This window comes from Sus scrofa, chromosome 3 (genome assembly GCF_000003025.6).
Source record: "Sus scrofa isolate TJ Tabasco breed Duroc chromosome 3, Sscrofa11.1, whole genome shotgun sequence".
In the NCBI taxonomy this organism is placed as follows: domain Eukaryota; kingdom Metazoa; phylum Chordata; class Mammalia; order Artiodactyla; family Suidae; genus Sus; species Sus scrofa.
In genome coordinates, this window is record NC_010445.4 from 106,171,786 (window position 1) to 106,193,462 (window position 21,677).

General features: G+C 39.6%; 1 protein-coding gene across 8 annotated transcripts in view; it reads right to left on the reverse strand.

The window, feature by feature from the left end:
- The window catches only part of RASGRP3 (RAS guanyl releasing protein 3), a 115,247-nt gene that overhangs the window by 73,245 nt on the left and 20,325 nt on the right, over window positions 1-21,677 (reverse strand). For 2 of the 8 annotated variants that reach the window (XM_021087645.1, XM_003354865.5), the window contains exon 1: window positions 11,046-11,997. The exons of 4 other annotated variants lie outside the window; for them this stretch is intronic. The gene's annotated coding sequence lies outside the window, so the exon portion shown is untranslated. Of the gene's footprint in view, window positions 1-10,699; window positions 10,797-11,045; window positions 11,998-21,677 lie in introns of those variants that run through there. 2 more of the 8 variants (XM_021087651.1, XM_021087647.1) reach the window with 2 other exon arrangements.

The window sequence follows — 21,677 nt, forward strand, 5'->3', positions numbered from 1 at the left end:
ATGTTGAATAAAAGTGGCTAGAGTGGGCATCCTTGTCTTGTTCCTGATCTTAAAGGAAATGCTTTCAGCTTTCACTATTGAGTATGACGTTAGCTGTGGGTGTGTTATATATACGTTAACATACGGCCTTTATTGAGGTATATTCCTTCTATGCCCACTTTCTGGAGAATTTTTATCATAAATGAATGCTGAATTTCATCATAAGCTTTTTCTGGTTTTGGTATCAGGGTGATGGTGGCTTCACAGAATGAGTTTGGAAGTGATCCAGCTTTTTTGTAATAGTTAAGAGGGATAGGTGTTAACTCTCCTCTAAATACTTGAAGAATTCACCTGTGAGCCATTTGGTCCTGGACTTTGGTTTATTGGGTCATTCCATTATTTCAAATTCACGTCTTTCAAAACTTTAGTGTTTGAGGATTTGGTGAATAAGTCATGTCCATTAGCCTTTATAATTTTGTAACTATTAATCATATGTAAACTAAAGAGATGTCAGTTATCAGTCTGTCCAAGTGGCTCCTCTCTCCCCCTAGGGCATTTTAGATGTTATTCACTGGATGTTTTTCAATTTTTGTTAATGACTTTTAAGATGAGCAATCAAAAGTACTCCAAATGTTCCAAGTCTCAAAGTTTTGTTTGAGGGTAATAGGAAAATATTTTTGTATTTGTTTCTGATAGTCTCAGGCTAGTGAAGAATCAGGTTAAATTGCCTTTCTAGGAATCCCTACACTACATCAGTTATTGGCATATTCATATGCTGATTACACAAGTTAAAATCTTCAAATTTTTGGAGTTCCCGCTATAGTGCAATGGGTTAAGAATCCAACTGCAATGACTTGGGTTACCACGGAGGTGCAGGTTCCATCCCTGGCCTCTGAACAGTGGGTAAAGAATACAGTGTTGCTGCACCTGCAGCTTGGATTCAGTCCCTGGCCTGGGAACTTCCATATGCCATGGGTATGGCCAAAAAAATAAAAAGCATAATTGATCTCAAGAATGATCAACTTTACTTTTTAAACATTCTGAAAATTCTTCCATCTTCTCCATAACCATTGGCTTGATACACACTTATCTATGGAAACTTCTATTGGTCTTTGGCATTTTTTCTCTCCAACCTGTTTTCTTATCTCCAGGATTTTCTTTCCAAAATGCAAATATATGCTTATTACCCCTTACTTTACAAACTTCAATAATTTTTAGAATTATTAATTATTTTAGATGTATTAATGATACTGTGAATTTGCCAAGAGAACATATCTCTCAGAAATATATACTAAAATATTTACAGATGGAAATGAAATATCTGGGATTTGCTTCAAAGCTAATAAGGAAGAAAACAACATGGGTGGGGATATAAATGAAACAAGATTGGCCACTGGTCAGGTAATGAACACATGAGGGTTCGTTATATTATTTTGCCTACTTTCGTGTCTGTTGGAAATTTTCTGTAATAAGCATATTTTTTAACTTTAAAAGATTCTCAAAAAAATCTAAATGCTTCAGAGGGCAAACAGTTCCATCGAGTAGCCATCTAGAACTACCTTATCTCTGAGCCTTTTCTTCATTTCTTCCTCCAACATGTACCCATTGATTCATCTCTACCAAGTTACATGTTATTCCTGGAAAGAAGTCTTTCAAAATATAGTTTTTTCTTCTTGAGCAATGATAACTTATCCTTTCATACCCAGTTCAAATGTTACCAACCCTAAGGACCCTTCCCTGACTCACCCTGATGTAGTCATCTCCTTTCCCCAGACTTCTATAGAACTCTGTACAAATCTCTTTTACAGAACAAATATTTGTGTGTTTTAAGATGTTTGGTGTAATAATTTTAAAAAAACATCGATGTGATTAACTAGGTGGTAATATCCTGTAGAATAAATCCTGTACCAGTATTTTTGCAATATGTAGTGCAAAGTGTATGTTTAAAAATATTTGCCATATGAATCATAGAAAAATACATTTTGGCTATTTTCTTTTACTTTTACTTTTGTTATTCAAATGTGAGTTCTGACTTCCACATAAGGGGTCTTATAAAGTAGAATGTACTCACTGAGGTTTTGATAACTTCTGGTTGAGTGAAATTTCCAAATCTGATGATTACAATCCTCTAAACAATTTTTCAAATATCTTAGCCTCTCTTCCACAAGCTTGATGTGAGAGAATATTCCAAATAGTTGCAGAATTTTAAACATAATGCATTTCTTAGTCCTTATAGCTTACAGCTAAAAAGATAAAGCCGTAATTCTTACACAGTAACATGATCAGTAGCTTAAGTCAGTCAAAGTTCCTGTAGCTTCCAAAGAGAGTTTGAAGGTAACACTTCTTCTAAAATATAGAGAATTAAGATAGAGCGAGACATGTTCCTCTGGTCCTGCTTCAAGATCTGCATGGCCCTCCTACCTATGTGAAATCATGTCCCCAAGAAGCCATGTATTATTTATTTCTTTATTTTTTTTGTCTTTTTAGGGTTGCACCTGCGGCACATGGAGGTTCCCAGGCTAGGTGTTGAATAGCAGCTGTGGCTTCTGGCCTAAACCACAGCAATGCGGGATCCAAGCCTAGTCTGTGACCTATACCACTGCTCATGACAACACCGGATCCTTAACCCAATGAGCAAGGCCAGGGATCGAACCTGCATCCTCATGGGTGCTAGTTAGATTTGTTTCCACTGAGCCACAACAGGAACTCTGAAGAAACCATTTAAAGCGTGAATATGATGTCCCCTCTTGGTGCCAATATGATGTCACCTCTTGAACAAATCAAATATAATGTAAAGCAAACTGTCACTGCTGGTTAATCAGCCAGGTCCTATGGTCATGATCTTTTCTATACCTGGCATTGTCTGAGACGGTACAGTGATTTTCGAGTATTGCCAGAGGCTCAGTTCTGCAGAGACAGAATGCCCAAGGTACAGAGCACCACAGCTGAGAGACCATTCTCAACAGTGGAAACAGGATGAGACTGCAGGATGCAATCTTGAATCCAGAGTCCTCGGATGTTTCTTTGTCCTGCAGCATGCTTCTAGTGGAAATGGTTATGCACTGGGCATGACAGGAACAGCAGAATACAGACTCCATAGAATGGCTGCCTTTTCCATAGTATCAACTTTTAACACAAACATAGTGAAGAACAGTGTGATGGAATAGAAAAGGCAGGCACTTGTTTCTAGGAAGACCAGGACCAAAACTCAAGCTTTACAAGTCACTGTCTCATGACCTTGTGCAAGGCACTCACGCCCCTGCTGAAATTTAGTGTTCTCTTCTGCAAAAGCATCAGCAGTAATGTCTACCTCTGGGTGTTGTGAAAATAAACACCAGTTTCTTTCTTCTTCCAGTAGCAGATTCAGTTTAAATGCCTACTACAAAATGAAAATAGAAAGAGAGACAGATTCATCTTAGAATCAGGGGTAACGTGAGTAGGGACAGAAAGAGACTGCAGAGAAATCTCGAGCACTACCATTCAGATTGAGCCCTGTCCTTGCCATGAAAAAATAATGATCTCTAAAACATTCTGCCAACTCCTAGGACTTTGAATGGCAGTCGTTCCATGCATAAATGAAATACTTTCTACTTTTAAAAAGCAGAACTGTAAGTGAAGCAGAATCCATAGTTCAGTCAAATTGAACTCTTGGTATGAGTTTTCCAGAACCAAATATGGAAACCATACTCAGGTTTTCTATTTTAAAACTGTTTTAAAGTCTTGTGTGGTTGGTGAGTTCCAGACAGCTAGATGAACTAGAGATTTGAGAATGTTCATTCTTGATAGTCACAGGGCAAGTTGTTAGAGTGTGGCTGGAAAGTGATATTTGTTCTTCCTAGCTCCTTGATCCTACATCCAAAGAATTCTGCAAAACCAGGATAGTTTTATAGCCTATCTACTCCTAAAAGGGAATCCCTAGGTGGAACCTTCCCAAAGTGAACTTAAGTAAAAGACTCCAAGGAAACTTGGTTCAGCCCATTTTGAATTGTTGGATGACAGGCAAAAATATTACTTCCTCAACACAAAATGGAAGAGTGATTAAACAGTCTCTTTTTCTTTTCTTTTCTTTTTTGGCTTTTTAGGGCCCTACATGCAGCACATGGAAGGTCCCAGGCTAGGGGCTGAATTGGAGCTGTAGCTGCTGGCCTAACCACAGCCACAGCAACTCAGGATCCTAGTCACCCCTGGGACCTACACCACAGTTCACGGCAAACATCGGATCTTTAATCCACTGAGTGAGGCCAGGGATTGAACCCGTGTCCTCATGGATACTAGTCAGGTTCATTACAGCTGAGCTTTCTCTTCTTTTTTAAGGAAGGAACTCTCTTTTCTCTTCTTTTTTAAATATGGAATCTGATTCCATGAGTGATTGCTGGACCCTCTGCCCGAGTTCTTCTCCTTCCTTTTAGCCAGTTTATCAATTGCTAAAGTCTTTACCACAAATACTTCAGAGAGGAGAAAGGAGAAGCTTTTATTAAAATCACTTAAACACACTGAAATGCAGTTACTTGGTCTGTGATTTTTGAAACAAGCATCAGCAATGAGGTGACTAAATGAAGTTCTGTAATCAACTAGTTTTCTGTGTTATTTTTCCTCTTTATTAGTTCTCCATCTAAGACTGTACCTGGAACACAGTCAAAGATGAAAGTCTGAGCACACTTATAATACTAAAGCAAATCAATGGCATAATGATCTATGCGAGGTCTCGGAACATTTTGTGAGGTGGGGACAGGTCCAGCTAAACCAACACTAAGTGAAGTGCAAAGATAGGGCCAACAGAGAAGCCTTCAGAAAACAAAACTACCCATTTGATTGCATAGAAACTTCAAAGATGTTGGGGTGTCTGCAGCTACATAAACCCCGAATATATGGAGTTGAATTCTCCACTTACAGTACGGTCATCAAAGTTTATAGTACTCCAACTCTACAGACTGTAGCCCAGGAAGGTAAATCTTTAACCGGTTATTTCATCTTTTTCTTTTCTTTAAAAAAAAAAAAAATTCCCCTTTTATCCTCTCGAAAGGTGAAGGAAGTTCTGATCATTACACTGTCGTCTACTGAGGAAGAATGCCCTTTGAGTCAGTTCATGAATTTAATATTTTTTAGGATTTTTTAAATTCAAAGAAGGCTACTTTCCACATCCATTCCCCCCCCCAAAAAAAATCTATTTAGAAAGAAACCCTATAACAGCTGTTATTGTCGTAAAGCTGATCACTCGTTTTTCCCCTCTCCTCGGCCTCTAAGCTCTCACCATCTCAGCTGCACTGTGAAATCATCAGGCATCACACACTGCATTTTTAGGACCTTGCCAACGTACTGATTATACAATGAACTGGATTGCAATAACAGAAATTGAAGTTTCTCAATTATTCTAGCAAACTTAGACTGTCTCATTGTGAGCAGAAAACTTTGCAGAGGGAAATGGTCATGGGACCCTGTTCCTGGTGGGCAAAGAACACTGTTTCCCCATGGGGATAAGCACCGAAACCAGGCAGAACTTCCAAGAATGCAGATGGTTTTGTTGGGCAAGGGGACCACGTACTGGACATTATACTATGCTTTTTAATTCGAAAAAAAAAAAGACCCCTTCTAGGAGTTCCCACTGTGGTTCAGTGGTTAATGAATCTGATAGGACCATGAGGTTGTGGGTTCGATCCCTGGTCTTGCTCAGCGGGTTAAGGATCCAGCATTGCCACGAGCTGTGATGTAGGTCACAGATGTGGCTTGGATGTGGCATTACTGTGGCTCTGGTGTAGGCCGGCAGCTACAGCTCCAATTAGACCCCTAGCCTGGGAACCTATGTATGCCATGGGTGTGGCCCTAGAAAAAGACAAAAAAGACCAAAAAAAAAAAAAAAAAAAAAAGACCCCTTCTAAAAGCTGAATATTATGTCATGCCACAGATGTGTATGACTCCAATTTAACCACATTGGGTCTGCAGGGTAGGAAAATGACCACTAAGTTCCTTTAAAAAGACTACCCAAAACAAATATTATTGTGTCTGAACCTAAGCTGACCCCGTTTCTGAAGCCAAATATCCAAAGGCTTTGGAAACATCATCACTGACATGTGTGAGATAGCAGTCATCATTTCACCCATGAGAAGATAACACAAATTACAGCACTGGGACCACAGAGAACAATTCCATAGATATTATTCAGAGTCAGAAGACTGAGGACCTAGCTGAGCTCGGTCACCTACCAGTCCCATGACCATGGGCAAGTCATACACTTTTGCTCATCTTCATTTTCCTCACTGCAAACAAGGGTGATGGTGTCCTTCCTTCACAAGACTGTGGCAAAGTGCAAGAAAGTGTCTAATACAAGAAAATTCCCAGCAGGAGTTGGTCTTTTTGACATTGTAGCTGGGCTCAAAGAAGATGAAATCACAGCAAATGTACATACATATCATAGACTCCAAAGGTACACTACTATGATCATTGGAAACAGCAGAAACCCCAGACTTCCAAATCTATAAAACATGGGAATGTGACACACAAACTGCTAAACAACTCCAGGGGAGGCAAGTGGGAAATCAATACAAAGAGAAAGTAGGACTCAAGAGAATTAACTCTTTGAGAAAAGGTTCTTTGGAACATAAGCTAGCAAAAAAACAAAAAACAAGAAACAAAACTGCATCGCAAAATGTGCTTTCTTATAAAAGACTTCAGGAACATAATCACTTTATTTTCTTCACACCAGCTCTGGAGTCTGACTTGTGGACTCTACCACGATTCTGAGTCTGTCTCACATGTCTCCATGTAACATCCACTGGACCATGCCAATTGCTATGGAAATAACCAATTCCCAGAAATAACTGGAGGTAATTTCCAGTGGTTCTGGGTTAATAGACCATATTGCTGATTACTCTTGAGTTGGGCTTAAAGGCAAAAGGCAGGTGAGAAGTAGATGATAAATTCCCTCATCTAGTTGTAAATATTTTGCTCTTCAAAATGTGCAATCTTGTTATAGCACCCTTGTAAAAAATTGACAACTTTCTCAAAGACATGCAAAATGGTGTACTTAACTTTCCTCCTGATTAATCAAAAGACCCTTCTGCTACTTACTCAGTGCTCTTTCTCATCGCCAGCCCTCGTTTTGACATTTATTCACAGGATGAAATATGGAGAGCTAAATTAAATTTTTAGAAGAGTTTTACAGGTAGGGCTTTCTCAGGGCTCTGTCTCTGGTTGATGACCCAGGAAAGCCACAGGTTCATGGCCCACAAGTGAGAAAGTCAGTCTTTAGATAAGTGGCAGGTGGAGGGAGTTGTGTGCCCCAAGGCAAACACAGGTGAGGTCACCCTCCCAGGCAAACAGACAAAAGCACATCTCTCCTCCCTCCCTGCCCACACCCAGCGCCCTGGCCAGGGACCCTCCCTCACAGCTTGGACAAACAGAGCAAAGAGAGGGAAGGATTGGGTTGCTTCTATTCCTAAAGGACAATAACCTCTTTGGACGACCAACCTTCCATGTTGAGCCACACAATGAATAGGTCTGACCCTAGTGTTATCACCCCCTAGGCCAGCTGTTTGGGGTAGGGCGTGGCTGCAGATGGTCCTCCAAAGGAAGGAGTGACAGGAAAAATTGAGGAAAAGGCCAGCAGAGACAGCAAGTGCAATGTGCTCCCGGGTAATAACAAAGCTCTCAGTCTCCGCTCTGACCCGTGGGAGGGCCATCAGAGAACAGCTCTTACAGAGAAAAACACACTGCTGGTCAGCGTGGCCCTGTAAGCCTGGGCTTGGACTGTCACAAGGGGAAACCTCACCCTTCCTGCCCTGGAGAGTCCGAAAGGGCCACAACACACATTGTGCATCTAATCGTAGGGTGCCGAAATATTCTCATTTGCATTTTGTGAGCGTTTAAGCTTCAGCATGTGGGATTAGCATAAGAGCTCCTCTTTTGTCTGTTTAATATAGGCAGGTTCTGGAGTCAGTCCTCAGTGTCACTTCTGCCTGTGCCATACATAGGCGAGTGGTTGTAGTCTCTGAACTTGACTCTCTATCTATAAAACAGGAACAATTATATAAAATACATAGACTTACTTTGAGGATTGTATGAAAATAAATACTTGTTTAGCACATCATTTGGCATAGGAAGTGCACAATAAATGTAAGTTATAAGTATTAGTGTTAATATTATGATGGTAGTAGTACAAGAGCTACTCTTTTCAAGTAACCCTTTACAAGCTCTGCCACTCACTAGCACTAGGACCCAGATACATTTGCTACAATCCCCTCATCTTTGAAATGAAGGTATGAAGTTGTGCATGCTATAGTTCCTATCCCAGAATCAAAAAGCTTTGGCTTCATGGATGTGCTGTCTGCACATAAAATAATTATTTCTATTAGTCCGATGTTAACATGTTGAAAGTCAAGATATCACTAGGCTTTTCAAAATAATCAGTGGGCTTTCAAAAATTCAGCAGGTGTTATCATTCAAAGGACACTCAGACTGCCATACAGACCCCTCCCAGTTTTATGGTGTATGGCCTTATGATTCTGGAGACACAGTTTCACCTGGGAGCTCTTTTCTATTATCAGCCTTCGGAAAAGGGGAGACTATTCCAGAAGCAAAATTCCTCATTAATGGCCCCTTGGGGAGTTCCCATTGTGGCTCAGTGGGTTAAAAACCCAATGAGTATCCATGAGGATGAGGGTTCAATTCCTGGCCTTTCTCAGTGGGTTAAGGATCCGGCGTTGCTGAAAGCTCCAGTCTAGGTTGCAAATATAGCTCAGATCCTGCATTTCTGTGGCTTCCTTGTAGGTCCAATCTGATCCCTAGCCTGAGAACTTCTATCCAGGGAACTAACTCTCTGGGTCATGTGACCACATGCTAACCCAGGGACCTTACCCAGTTGGCACAAAGAGGAATGAAGGAGTTGGAAATACTGTTTTCTCATTGGATGCTCTAGGTTTTGTCAAAACCAGACTAGCCAGGCATCCAAATCTGCTTCCATCCCAGATCTTTGGCTGATATGATACTCTGGACCAACTGTGCTGAGGGCAACTTCAGCAGAACCAGCCTGTCCTTTTCAATCCATTCTCCACGGACCATGCCAGGTGGAGAGCGGGGTGGGGTGAAGGGAGAGCAGTGGTCCCTCCATGCAGGGGGCAGAAATTGCAGGCAAACTGAACAACTTGAGTGTATATGACAATCTGCCACTCACCTAGGGAAATAAGCACACTTCAGGGTGCCCTGGATTTCTCTCAGGCAAAATAATTGGAGGGAATTCAAAGCAAAGCAACCACCCTCTGCCCTCCTCCTTAATGTCCAGGCAATCCAGAAAAGGGCACTTGTTTTGTTACCTGGCCCCAGAGCCCTGATTCAGAAGCCTGTCACTTGCAGATGTTTCTATCATCAATTCAGAGCTCTGCCCTCTCCCTTTCCCCTTTTCCTTTGTTTTGTTGTTGTTGTTATTGCTTTTAATTCTTATTGGAATACAGTTGACTTACAATATTGTGTTAATTTCAGGTGTGCAGCAAAGTGAATCAGTTATACATATATCCATTCTTTTTCAGACTCTTTTCCCATATAGCTTATTATAGAATATTGAGTAGATTTTCCTGTGCTATACAGTAGATCCCTATTATCTATTTTACATACAGTAGCGTGTGCCTGTCAGTCCCAAACTTTCAATTCATCCCTCCCCACATATGTGGTGGATTATTACTCAGCCATAAAAAAGAATGAAATAATGCCATTTGCAGCGACATGGGGGGACCTAGAGATGATCATACTAGGTGAAGTCAGTCAGTCAGAGAAAGACAAATATCATACAATAGTATTTCTATGTGGAGTCTAATTTTAAAAACAATACAAAGAAACTTATTTACAAAACAGAAACAGACTCACAGATCCCTTTTCCTTTTTTCTAGGGCCTCAATTGGAGCTACAGCCGCCCACCTATGCCACAGCCACAGCCACAGCCATGCGAGATCTGAGATGAGTCTGTGATCTACACCACGACTCAAGGCAAGGCCGGATCCTAAGCTCACTGAGTGAGGCCAGGGATTGAACCCGCATCCTCATGGATACTAGTTGGGTTTGCAACCACTAAGCCAGGACGGAAACTCCCCCTTTCCTTTCTTCTAAAACATTCTCTCTGGCAACTACTACAGAAAGACCAAAGCCCCTGAACAGCAGCTTTGTGCCAGGATGGTGCCTGCTCTCCCAAGAGCAGGCTCCAAAACTGCCAAATGAACCAAAGAAAGAACAAGTCCTCTCAGTTTTAGAGGCCAGACCGCCCCCCACCACCAGAGTTGATAACTGGCTTCAGACAGCACTTTTATAATCCAAGTCATAAGAAAGAAAGACACTGCCCAGCATAAACCATAAACTTTCCCTTACCTGAAACAAGGAAGACCAGGGACGATAAAAAAATTTGGCTGTTTGTTGTACAACTATAAATGTAATAAAATTCACTAAAAAGTTCTGGCTGTAAAGTAATGAAGATGAGAAGAAAAGAACTATAAAACATATTTTTCAATGAATTAGAAAGCACACCTGAAATCTAAATATGACTTCTAATCTAAATCTAAATATTATTTGGTTAGCTTTCCGGATTGTAGTAGTCACGCATAGTTAAATGAGACAGTCTTCAAAACTGACTAGGAATGATCCAGTCCAACATACAAACAAGCCACAAGTTATTCCCCAAAACAATTATTTTCCAAGTGTCAGTGGTAAAACTGATTAAAATCAAATCTAGTCATCAACTCACTTTAATAGTCTCTGCTTCATAATCCGAATCTTGGCTTTGAACCTAAACATCATGGACCATAAAAAATCCGAATGCCAGGAAATAAACTTGCTCTTTCCTAGATAAGAATCAAGCAATATGCCTTATTCATCCTTAAAGTTAGAAAACAACGTTGCTGGGGAAAAAAAAAAAAATCAGTAACAACACAAATGGCTATTAGCAACAGGTACAAGTAAAATATCTCCTTTAATGCCAGAGGGAAACCAAAATCAAAATGAAAAATTCTGAGCGACTTGCAAAACACGTTTGAGCATACATACACATACACACACAGACACACTCACAAGATAGTTCTCCAGTTACTTACTGGGGTGGTTGGTCGGTATTCCTCACATCAGCACCCTTTCTGTTCAGCTGCCAAGAGCCAGAGCACTGGGCAAGCAGCTGTTTCCTTCAAGCTGGGGCTCTGTGTCTTAACCAGTCACATGCACCTCCTGATAAATACCGCTGTGTGCCAGGAGGTCAGAAACGATCATTATGCTCCTAAATCGCCAACCTCATAACCCCTGAGCTGCCTCAGCCATTTTATTAGCATGTAGAGCAGTACATTCCACGATTTGTTTTCTTTTAGAGACAAAACCCGAACAGCTGACAAGTCACCCTGGAGAGCAGGTCACTGGAAGTGGAAAGTTGATGTGTTTGTAGGCAAGGGTGGGGGGTAAGGCTGGCAGTCCGTCTGCTCTCTTATCTCCCTCAGGTTTTCACTGGGTCACTTGAACAGCAAGAAGTAGGAACCGCAGACAGTACAGCAGGTGGAAGCGGCTCTCCTTTCCAGGTGCCTCCGGTCCTCATCAATCCGCTGGTCCATCTTGGTTTCATTTTCTGATCATCCTAGGCTCCAGTTTGTCGGAGGAGCCACAAGACAGAGTGGTGCGTTCTGAGGAGGGCAGCCTAGCAGTCTAAGAATGCTTAGGTTTAATTTCAAAGGCGGGGCTCCTGTGCCAAGTAATGCTGCTGAGGGGCAGACTGCGAGGGGTTAAGGAAGAATATCAAATGCAGCTTTATCTAAAGAGCTAATGGAAATGATTTCAGGCAGCTTAAAGCCAAACTTCCGCATAGTTATCTGTTGAATTGTAGCAACATTTGGGGGCACTGTTGAGATAACAGCTAGGGAATGACAGTGGAAGCAGAAATGATCATGAAATTTACAAAGCACTTTACAGAGGTGCGGCTGCCCCCTTCAGTATGCCAGGAAATGGGACCAACTTGCTGTTTCCTGTGTTGCTCACTGAAGTGGAAACCATCTTGAACGCTTTATTGAATTCATACTTCTCACCTGAGCAGATTTGCCTACCCCACCCCCATCCCCACCGTCTTGGTCCCTCTCTCCAGAGAAAGTCTTTGAACCATCTGATTTTGGATAGCATCTGACCTTGGGTGTCTGACTTTTTGATATAGGGTAAGAGACACTTCCCCAAATCAGTGCCCAAGCAGGGCAGAGTGGAGATATGACAGAGACTCAGCACTTTTGACAAACTGAATATCCAAAAAAGATTTTAAAAGGTTAAAATGCCCCAGGGGATTTCTCAACCATAATGAGTCTGTTAAACTGTCAAATTTGATTTTTAATAAGTGAGATCTTACTCAATAGAGAAGCTTGTGCGGGCAATTTTTCATCTTTGGATTCTGTCTAATTATTTACAGTGTCAATCAAACCAGAAGTTTCCCTCTATACAGAAGATAGGTTTTTTCAGAATAACAGAAAAAAATTAAAAAACCCTCAATCTTGCCATTCTTTCAGGGGATTAATTTGTTAGCGACACGTGGGAGCTAACACAGTACAAATGAAAACTTTTTGCAAGCTTCAAAATGTATCCTTCCTTAAGGGTTCAAAGTTAGTAATAGAATTAAACCGCAGATACCAAAATGCACTGTGCTAAATTGCATGTCAGCTCTGTAAACACGTGACAATGATTAATCAGAAACAGAGAAGGAGGCCTAGTGAAGATTTGAAATATTATCTGATTCATTTTTACTTTGTACTTACAGCAACAGAAACCTTTGTGACTTTATGGCATCCGTCAATTACTTTATTTGCAATTGACTTGTTAATTGTTCTGATGGTCTATTATGTACCACATAATTAACAAAAAAAGGGAAACCCTTCTATGACCAACAGAAAATAACAGCCTCAGGAAAAGTAAACACAGAAATGCTTTCCTTCTTCTCTTGGCAGAGATGAAGGGATGGAGCCTGAATCCTACCAGTGAAGCAAATTATCAGTGCAGATCAAGACAGCAGGACCTTCCCAACCAAGTCGACGAGTGTAATGGACGGTTTTACTAGGACAGCTTCCAGCCGTGGGAAGAAATGGGGAGATCCCATCTCCCTGCCCATACTGCCTACAGGTACAAATCATTTCCTTCAATGCAAAAAGATGTGTCCTCCTCCCAGCAGAGGTTATCCACCCCCTGGGTTTGTATTTCCCACGTGTCTAGGACCCTTTGGCTAACAACCATGGGTCCTCTCCCTGTCTGCTCACCCTCATTATCTAAATATGCTCATGGTTTTCTGTGTCCTAAAAACACAATCTGATCCTTTGCTCTTTTACACACCCTAACCTGCTCATTCCTCACGACTAAGCTCCTGGAGAAAAATTTTTTGTCTCTATCATCTCACATCCCATTTAAAGTCTCAGCCTGCTTATGGTCTGGTTTCTCCCATCCACTTCATGGAAACTGCCTCCTCCAAGTCACCGAAGATCAAGGCTATTGGCTTTGCCTTAATTTTACTAGACTTCTCTGCTGCATTTGAACCAACTCAACAAGCTCTCCTTAAAATGATCTCCTGCAGCTTCTGTAAAATGTTACTCCTGCCTCCTTTAGCCTCCTATGTGGACTTTTCTTCTACTTGCCCCTTAAATGTGAAAATCCCCTCTTCTCTTCTTGTTTTCTTACATCTCTCATATGTCTTAATTTCTTACTGAATGGCTACAGTGATTTCCTAGTCACTTTGACTTCAGAAGCCTGTCTCTGCTTTAGAAAGCCTCTCAGAGTCCATGGTGGTGTCTTTGATACCTTTGTATTTTCAGAACCTGTGGCTGGGCCTAAATTTTTCTCCTGTATTTCTACTGCTGTTGCATTTCTTATTCTGTATTATAGTTAGACCTTCATGTGTCTATGTGCCATTTAAACTCGGACAGCCTTAGAGAAAGCATTTGACTTGTTCATTTTATATCCTGCAATGCCTAAGACAATGCCTGACATGTAGGAGACACATGGCTGAAACCATGTTGAATGAATAAATGAATGACTGAAGAGAAGGATCTTCTGTCTACTCCTTTAAGAAAAGATCATTTTTAAAGTTTGCAGAAACTTAATTTATATCAGGCCATCAAAATATCCTAAGTAAGTTCCCCCCAAAAGAAATTATTTTGTCCACTTCTATAACCACTCTATAGTAAAATTACAAAGCAATTATAAAACATAAGTTAAAAAAGAGCCAAGCCAATTTGGAAAATTTTTATAACTCTCCTTTAAAAAAGCATTTATTGGAGTTCCCGTCGTGGTGCAGTGGTTAACGAATCCGACTAGGAACCATGAGGTTGCAGGTTCGGTCCCTGCCCTTGCTCAGTGGGTTAACGATCCAGCGTTGCCGTGAGCTGTGGTGTAGGTTGCAGACACGCGTTGCTGTGGCTCTGGCGTAGGCCGGTGGCTACAGCTCTGATTCAACCCCTAGCCTGGGAACCTCCATATGCCGCGGAAGCGGCCCAAGAGATAGCAACAACAACAACAACAAAAGACAAAAGACAAAATAAATAAATAAATAAATAAATAAGCATTTATTGGAAAAGAAGAAAAAAAAATCACAGAATGCTTAGAATTTTTCAATAATGAGAACACCACATATCAAAGCCAAAAGAATTAATTAATTAATAACATAAAAGTTATTGAGAAATTGTTTCCAAGAAAAGTTTTTAGTCTAAATTACTTACACAATCAAATGCTTTTGTGGCTTGAAGCCACAGATAATTCCCAGGCTATATAAAATGATCAAGTGGACAAGACTAACAGAAGGCTAACATAATACTCTTGACTTAAACAAACTGATAAAACATAATAAAGGAAACCACAGACTAACCTCCTGTAGAAACATAGTTTACCCTTGAGATGAAAAAAAAACTCAATATTAAGGAATGCACTAGCATAATGACATAAATAAGTCAATGGAAACAAGCTTGTGGTTTCGCAAATAGGTAATTATTAATGTCTTTTGATAAAATTAAATGCCAATTTAAAAAAATTAATAAAATAGAGTTAAGAGAATTTTTTTTCCCATGCCCATTGCATGTAGAAGTTCCTAGGCCAGGGATCAAACTTGCACCACAGCAGTGACCCAGGCCACAACAGTGACAAAACTGGATTCTTAGCCTGCTAGGTCAATGGGAACTCTAGGAAAATTTTTCTTAGCATAGTAAAGATTGTATATCTCAAACCAAACACAGGTCTCATATCTAATGGTGTAATACTAGAAGTATTAACTTTAAAATCAGAATCAAACAAGAAAAGAATGCTCATTGTCACTATCCTTAGTTAGCACTCTGTTCTGGACTAGGTAAGAAAAAGAAACTAAAAAAAGAATTATGAGAAAGCAGGAGACAAAATTACCCAGCCTGTACATGTTGTAATCATTTATTCAATCTAATCAATTTTTTTTTTTTTTTTTTTTTGGCTGTACCCTGCAGCATGTGGAAGTTCCCAGGTCAGGGACCAAACCCATACCACAGCAGCAACCTAAGCCACTGCAGTGACAATGCCAGATCCTTAACCCACTGTGGCACAAAAGAACTCCAAATCAACTTTTAAAAAAGATTTTAAATAGTTGGAAATGTTAGTGAACATTAAAAAAAAATAACTACACAAAATTAATAGCATTTTCCATATAATAGCCAAAAACTATTAGAAAACATAATGAGGAAAAAAACTTTATTCATAATAGTAACAACAATAACAACAATATTTCCAGGAATAATAAAAAAGTAAACAAATTTAAAAAAATTAAAACTCTATTAAGAAAACAGAAAGGAGTTCCCTTCATGGTTCAGTGGTTAACAATCTGACTAGGATCTATGAGGATGCAGGTTCAATCCCTGGTCTCGCTCAGTGGGTTAAGGATCCGGCATTGCTGTGAGCTATGGTGTAGTTCTCAGATGTGGCTTGGATCCAGCGTTGCTGTGGCCATGGTGTAGGCTGGCAGCTACAGCTCCAATTCAACCCCTAGCCTGGAAACTGCCATATGCTGAGGGTGTGGCCCTAAAAAGCAAAAAGTAATACTGAAGTTTATTTGAAAGAAACCTGAGAATGGTAAAGAAATTTTTAGAAACAAGGAGGGTCCTAGGTGATAAACAGGCTAAAAAATCAAGAATTAAGAGTTCACCACTGATGCCAAAAGAAGCAGAGCAATGGAACAGAAAGCCCAGAAATATAAATACAAGTACTATACTAACATGTTTATTTATTAAATATGGTATTTAGACCCAGTGAGGAAAAAAATCATTCAATAACTGGTTGAAAAATTACTAGAAAAAACAAAGATGCAATTATTACCTCACATCATACACAAAGTAAATGCATAGTAAGCTGAAGAGTAAAATGTGAGAATAAAACCATAAACTTGAAGAAAATGGTGTGAATGTTTTTATAATCTTAAAATCATTCTAAATATGGTTAAATATTTTTATCATGAAAATTATTTTAATTATAATTCTAAAAGCAGAAACCATGAAGAAATTTTTTAAATATTTAAATGAATAAAATGTAAGATTTCTGTATGTCAAAAATAACCTCACTATAACAAAAATTAAATCACAAGTGGCAAAATGAGATTTTAAAATGAAGTCTGTATGATAAAGGGTTAATAGCCTTATCATAAAGTAGCCTTTATAATTAACAACTAGACAAAGGATATTATAAATAGGTCACAAGGGGAGAAATATAAATGACCAATGTACATCTGAAAAAATATTTTTCCTAAAAACAAGTACAAATTAAACAATAATAGGATACCATTTATTATCCATAAACTTGACAAAGATGGAAAATCGATACTTCCCAATGTTGGCAGGAGGTTTGGAAAATGGCACCTGTATACTCTGCTGGCAAGATTATAAATTGCTACAACATGTGAGGAAGATAAATTTGTAATATGTAGCAAAAGCTTTTAAAATATGTATATGTTTTAATTCTTTAATTTCTGTTCTAGGAATATATCCCAAGAAAATAATATGGATTTTCACATATGTAAGGATGTTTCTCACAGCACCGCCTGTGTTAGTGAAAAATCTGAAACAATCTATGTGCCAAAAGTGGTAGAATTATAACACATTCATAAGATGTAGCATTATGCAATCATCATAAAAATAATGTTGAAATATATTAACGTGGAAAAATATGTGGCATAGATTAAGTGAAAAACACAAGTTATAAAACAATATATTCAGTATGATCTCATTTTTCTAAGAAAACAGACGAACATGTAAAAGTCTGAGACTTATATGTCCAATTTTTAACAGTAGTTACCTGTGGGAGTTGGAGTCACATATAGTTTCCTCCGCTTCTTTATGCCTATCGGCTTTTTTCCTACTGTTCTCATGACAAATGTGTATCAACTGCTCTTTTTCAAATGAGACCCTTTTTTATATAAGAAAAAAGATACTAGACTGATAATCATACTGAAGTTCATACTTAAATACTTTAATCTTCTACACAAAGAGAAAGCCATTGACAAGAAACGTGATCAAGAAAAAAGATCCAGCGTAGAAAAGCCTCACCATCCATTAACAAAGTCAGACACTTCCTCTCAAATAAGTCATGATTCTCTACCCTGCCGAAGCAATATTTGATAGCAAGTCACTGAAAGTGGTGGAAGTACTAGGTTCAAAGGATGCAGGAAGAGCGGGAAGCATGGTCATGCTTGAGCACCTAGGATTCAGTTTCTCAGAGACGTCCCCTAAGCAGAAATTCCCAAATAGCATCCATCCCATGCACACATGATCAGAAAGCATGACCCCACCCCCACCCCCGCCAGCTGCCACTTCCTGAAGCTGTCCAACCATCCATCTGCCTGGTGCCAAATTCCAAACCAGCTGCTGCAAGTTGGTAACACACCACCTACTGGTCAACTCGAGGTACTAACGCCATGCTGCATCCCCACACCGACCCCTAGCTGCTTTTTAGGAGACCCTGTGTGCAAAATAACTTTCTCATTTCTTGAGTTCAGTAAATTCTACCTGATTATTTCGTTCTCGGGTACATAGTCTTGTGCGGTCTTTTCTCTCCTCCTTTTCTTCCATCCAAGTATCATGGGAAATTTTTTCTCCCTCTCCTGTTCTTCCCTTTTTCTTTCCCTTGAACCATATGTAAGCCAAAGCAAATATCTAATCAGTCAGTTCTAAGAGCAGGGCTAGCTACACACATACAAAGAGAAAGAAAAAATTATGAAAGAATCAGAGTAGAGCTTTTAATCTCCAAAGGCCTTGAATAAAGCGAATCATTGTCAATAAATGAGAAAATACGGTGTCTTGGTTTCAATGTGCATTGCATTTAGGGAGTCACCAAAGTACATGACAAAAATCTCTGCCTCAAAGCTTATTATGTCCCTGGAAGAAAAATGGAACATGTAGGAAGCCATATATAAGGAATAATAATAATTATATTATGTCATAACAATCAGTATCTATTAACTTTATAATGTACTACATTAATATATTATTAATCATATATAACAAGCTAACATCTGTGCAAATTTCTCATTTAATTCTCACAGCACTGCTCCATGGAGATGCTATTATTATCCCCAGATGACCTTTAATGAGATTAACTAGCTCCCACAGCTAATAAGCCAAAAAGACATTTGGATGTCACTGTCTGACTCCAAACCCTGCACATTTACCCCTCAAAATGATTTAGTTGTCATAGATATTTTCATAGACTTGCTTGTCCTTTTCCAGTTAAACCTACTTATCCTCAAGCACAAGAGCCAAGTCGGTTGTATGGCACTTTGGGGGCTAATTACTGGCATCACAACAGTAGTTTGATACTCTTACCCTTTGCAAATGTAGGTTACTTCAGCCAATGATACTGCTTCAGTGGTCATAAGACAGCCTGATAGAATGAGTGGTATTTATTTATTTAGCTTTTTTTTTTTTTAAGGCTGCGCTTGTAGCAAATGGAAATTCCCAGGCTAGGAGTGAATCAGAGCTGCAGTTGCCAGCCTACAACACAGCCCCATGGCATCCAACCCACATCTGCAACCTACACCACAGCTCATGGCAATGCCAGATTCTTAACCCACTGAGCGAGGCCAGGGATCAAACCTGCTTCCTTGTGGATACTAGTCAGGTTCATAACCACAGAGCCACAACAGAAACTCCGAATGAGTGGTATTTATAAAATTGCTTCTGTGGATAATACTTCTATGGATTAAAACATCTCAAATTCCAAATAACTTTTACAAGTGTACCCTGGGAAGCCAAGCTAATTTAAATTGGAGATGGGCTGTATAACAATCAAAAGGAGAATGAATAAGGAGGACAGCCTCTACCAGAGGAGGCCTCAGTAGTAGGGGCCCTCGCACCCCATCCTCTGTGCTCCCATTTTATTCACCATCCCTGGAGAAAACCCCAAATTTCTGGACAAATCAGTCCAGATTAAAAATAGGCTTCCAGGAGTTCCCGTCGTGGCGCAGTGGTTAACGAATCCGACTAGGAACCATGAGGTTGCGGGTTCGGTCCCTGGCCTTGCTCAGTGGGTTAACGATCTGGCGTTGCCGTGAGCTGTGGTGTAGGTTGCAGACGTGGCTAGGATCCCGCGTTGCTGTGGCTCTGGCGTAGGCCGGCGGCTACAGCTCCGATTCAACCCCTGGCCTGGGAACCTCCATATGCCGCGGGAGCAGCCCAAGAAATAGCAACAACAACAACAACAAGACAAAAGACAAAAAAAAAAAAAAAAAAAAAAAAAATAGGCTTCCACTTTCGATCTCTTCCTTTTTCCCGACTATTGTTTCTTTTCCTTTCTTTCTTCCATTTTATTAAGTTTCATTTACTTTTCAGAACCACATTACATATTAGTATGGTTGTATCTACTCCATCTAAATACAATTACAATTTAATATACTCATTTAAGTTTACCTTTATGGCAGCATTTTCTCCTTTATCTTGTCAGCTTCTTAGACTGCACTAGATTTCTAGCTGAAGGTGAATTCAGTAAAATATGGGAAGGAAAATTAGCACGCATAGCACAAAACACCTTAGTATAATTGTTTACATAATAACATTTCCCCCTAATAGTTTTATTTCAAAACCCTGACTTGACAACAACTTTCATTCATCTTTGAGGATCTCACTCCTAAAAACCACAAACTAGTGATAAAGTTAATCTAAATCTTCTAAAATGTCACGGCTGTTTCCGGAATTCTTTTAGTTCTTGAAAAGAGTTGCTTAGAGTAATAAATACATTTTTAAAAAATCCCCGAGCCTGCCTCTGTCCATTTTTCTGAGAATCATTTAGTTTGTAGAAAATAATGCAGTTTTCAGACTGATGACTTCCTTTGTGATTTCCTCTGTATTCAAGTGTCAGGATACTGCTATTTCAAAGCATAATATCCAAAGCTGATTCAAGGATAAATGAGGCAAAGAAAAATTTTTTTTTTTCAAAATGTATGAAAGCCAAATGTACAAGGTGGGGCACAATATGATCTTTACAGGAATAGTAGGAAAAATGCAGTTATAAACTCCAAATACTTTTACTCTCATATGCAAACTATAGGCCCCCTCAGCCTCACTTCTCCCCACCCTTTCAGTGCTATTTCACTTTCTGGACACTGGCCTCCATCTGTGTCAGCTAAGCCCTCCTGGGTTTTACACCACAGCCCCACTGGCTTTTGCTGGAATGATGCTCAGTGAACGCTTTCTGAATGAATGAATGGACTTTTACACCATGATTGTACTTATAAAACACCTCTGTTATTTTGATACCAAAACCATTTGCTCAAACTTGGGCCTAATTCTAAATAGTGTCAATGTTCTACTTAATCCCTTCCGCTCTTTATCATATTGTCCAAACCCATCTAGCTGACTACAAGTCCTGTTTTCCAGAGTTTGGTGCGAACCTACTTGCTCAAGTTTTAATCCAACCATCACTGCCTGTAGGTTATAAATCTGTGAGGCCTGTGCTTCTAAGCGCATTTCCATATCCGTTCCTAAGGTATCATTGCTTTTATCATACACTTAATTAAACATTGCCATGGTTTACTTACACTCAATTTGCTGAAACTTTTGGCAGCATCTCAGGGTTACTTATACCCTTTGTGTGTGGAAAGCCTCTGGCTTCCTGAAAAAAACACAGAGGCAACCACAAGCAGAGTGGGAGCCCGCCAAGGAATGAGGATCTAATATTCTTGCAACAGGACTTTCTTATTTGCAGATCACAGAGGGCAAATTAAGAAAGTCCTTTTAGAAGTACAAAGAAAAAGGGGTAGGGATAGCTCTGGCTTTCCTTCATGTTTTAATTAAATGAGGAGGGATTGTTCTCCGGGCTTTTCTTTGTGATTGCCATTCTTATTAGTGAAAGGCAATAGATCCTTTTATGTTGTGGTAAAACTCTCGAATTAAGGGAAAGTGCAGGGTCAGTGCTGTTTCCTTAATTCAACCATAGGAAGTAAGAAGGCCAGCAAAGCTTCGTGACTGTGGAGACAGATCCATGGTAATGAGAAATCAATGCAGAAGAATATGGGCTATAACAGCTGAAAATAGCAATCTAAATGGTGAGGCTTTGATAGGTATTTAAATACTATGAATTCTTTTAAAATATATATTCTAATGGCTAGAAAAACCTACATTATCACATGGAAGACTGGTCTTGTTTCCCTTTACAAAATAAGAAAAACAGGATGTCTGTGTGTTTCAGTTTATATTTAAACTTAAAACACTAATGCTCATTAT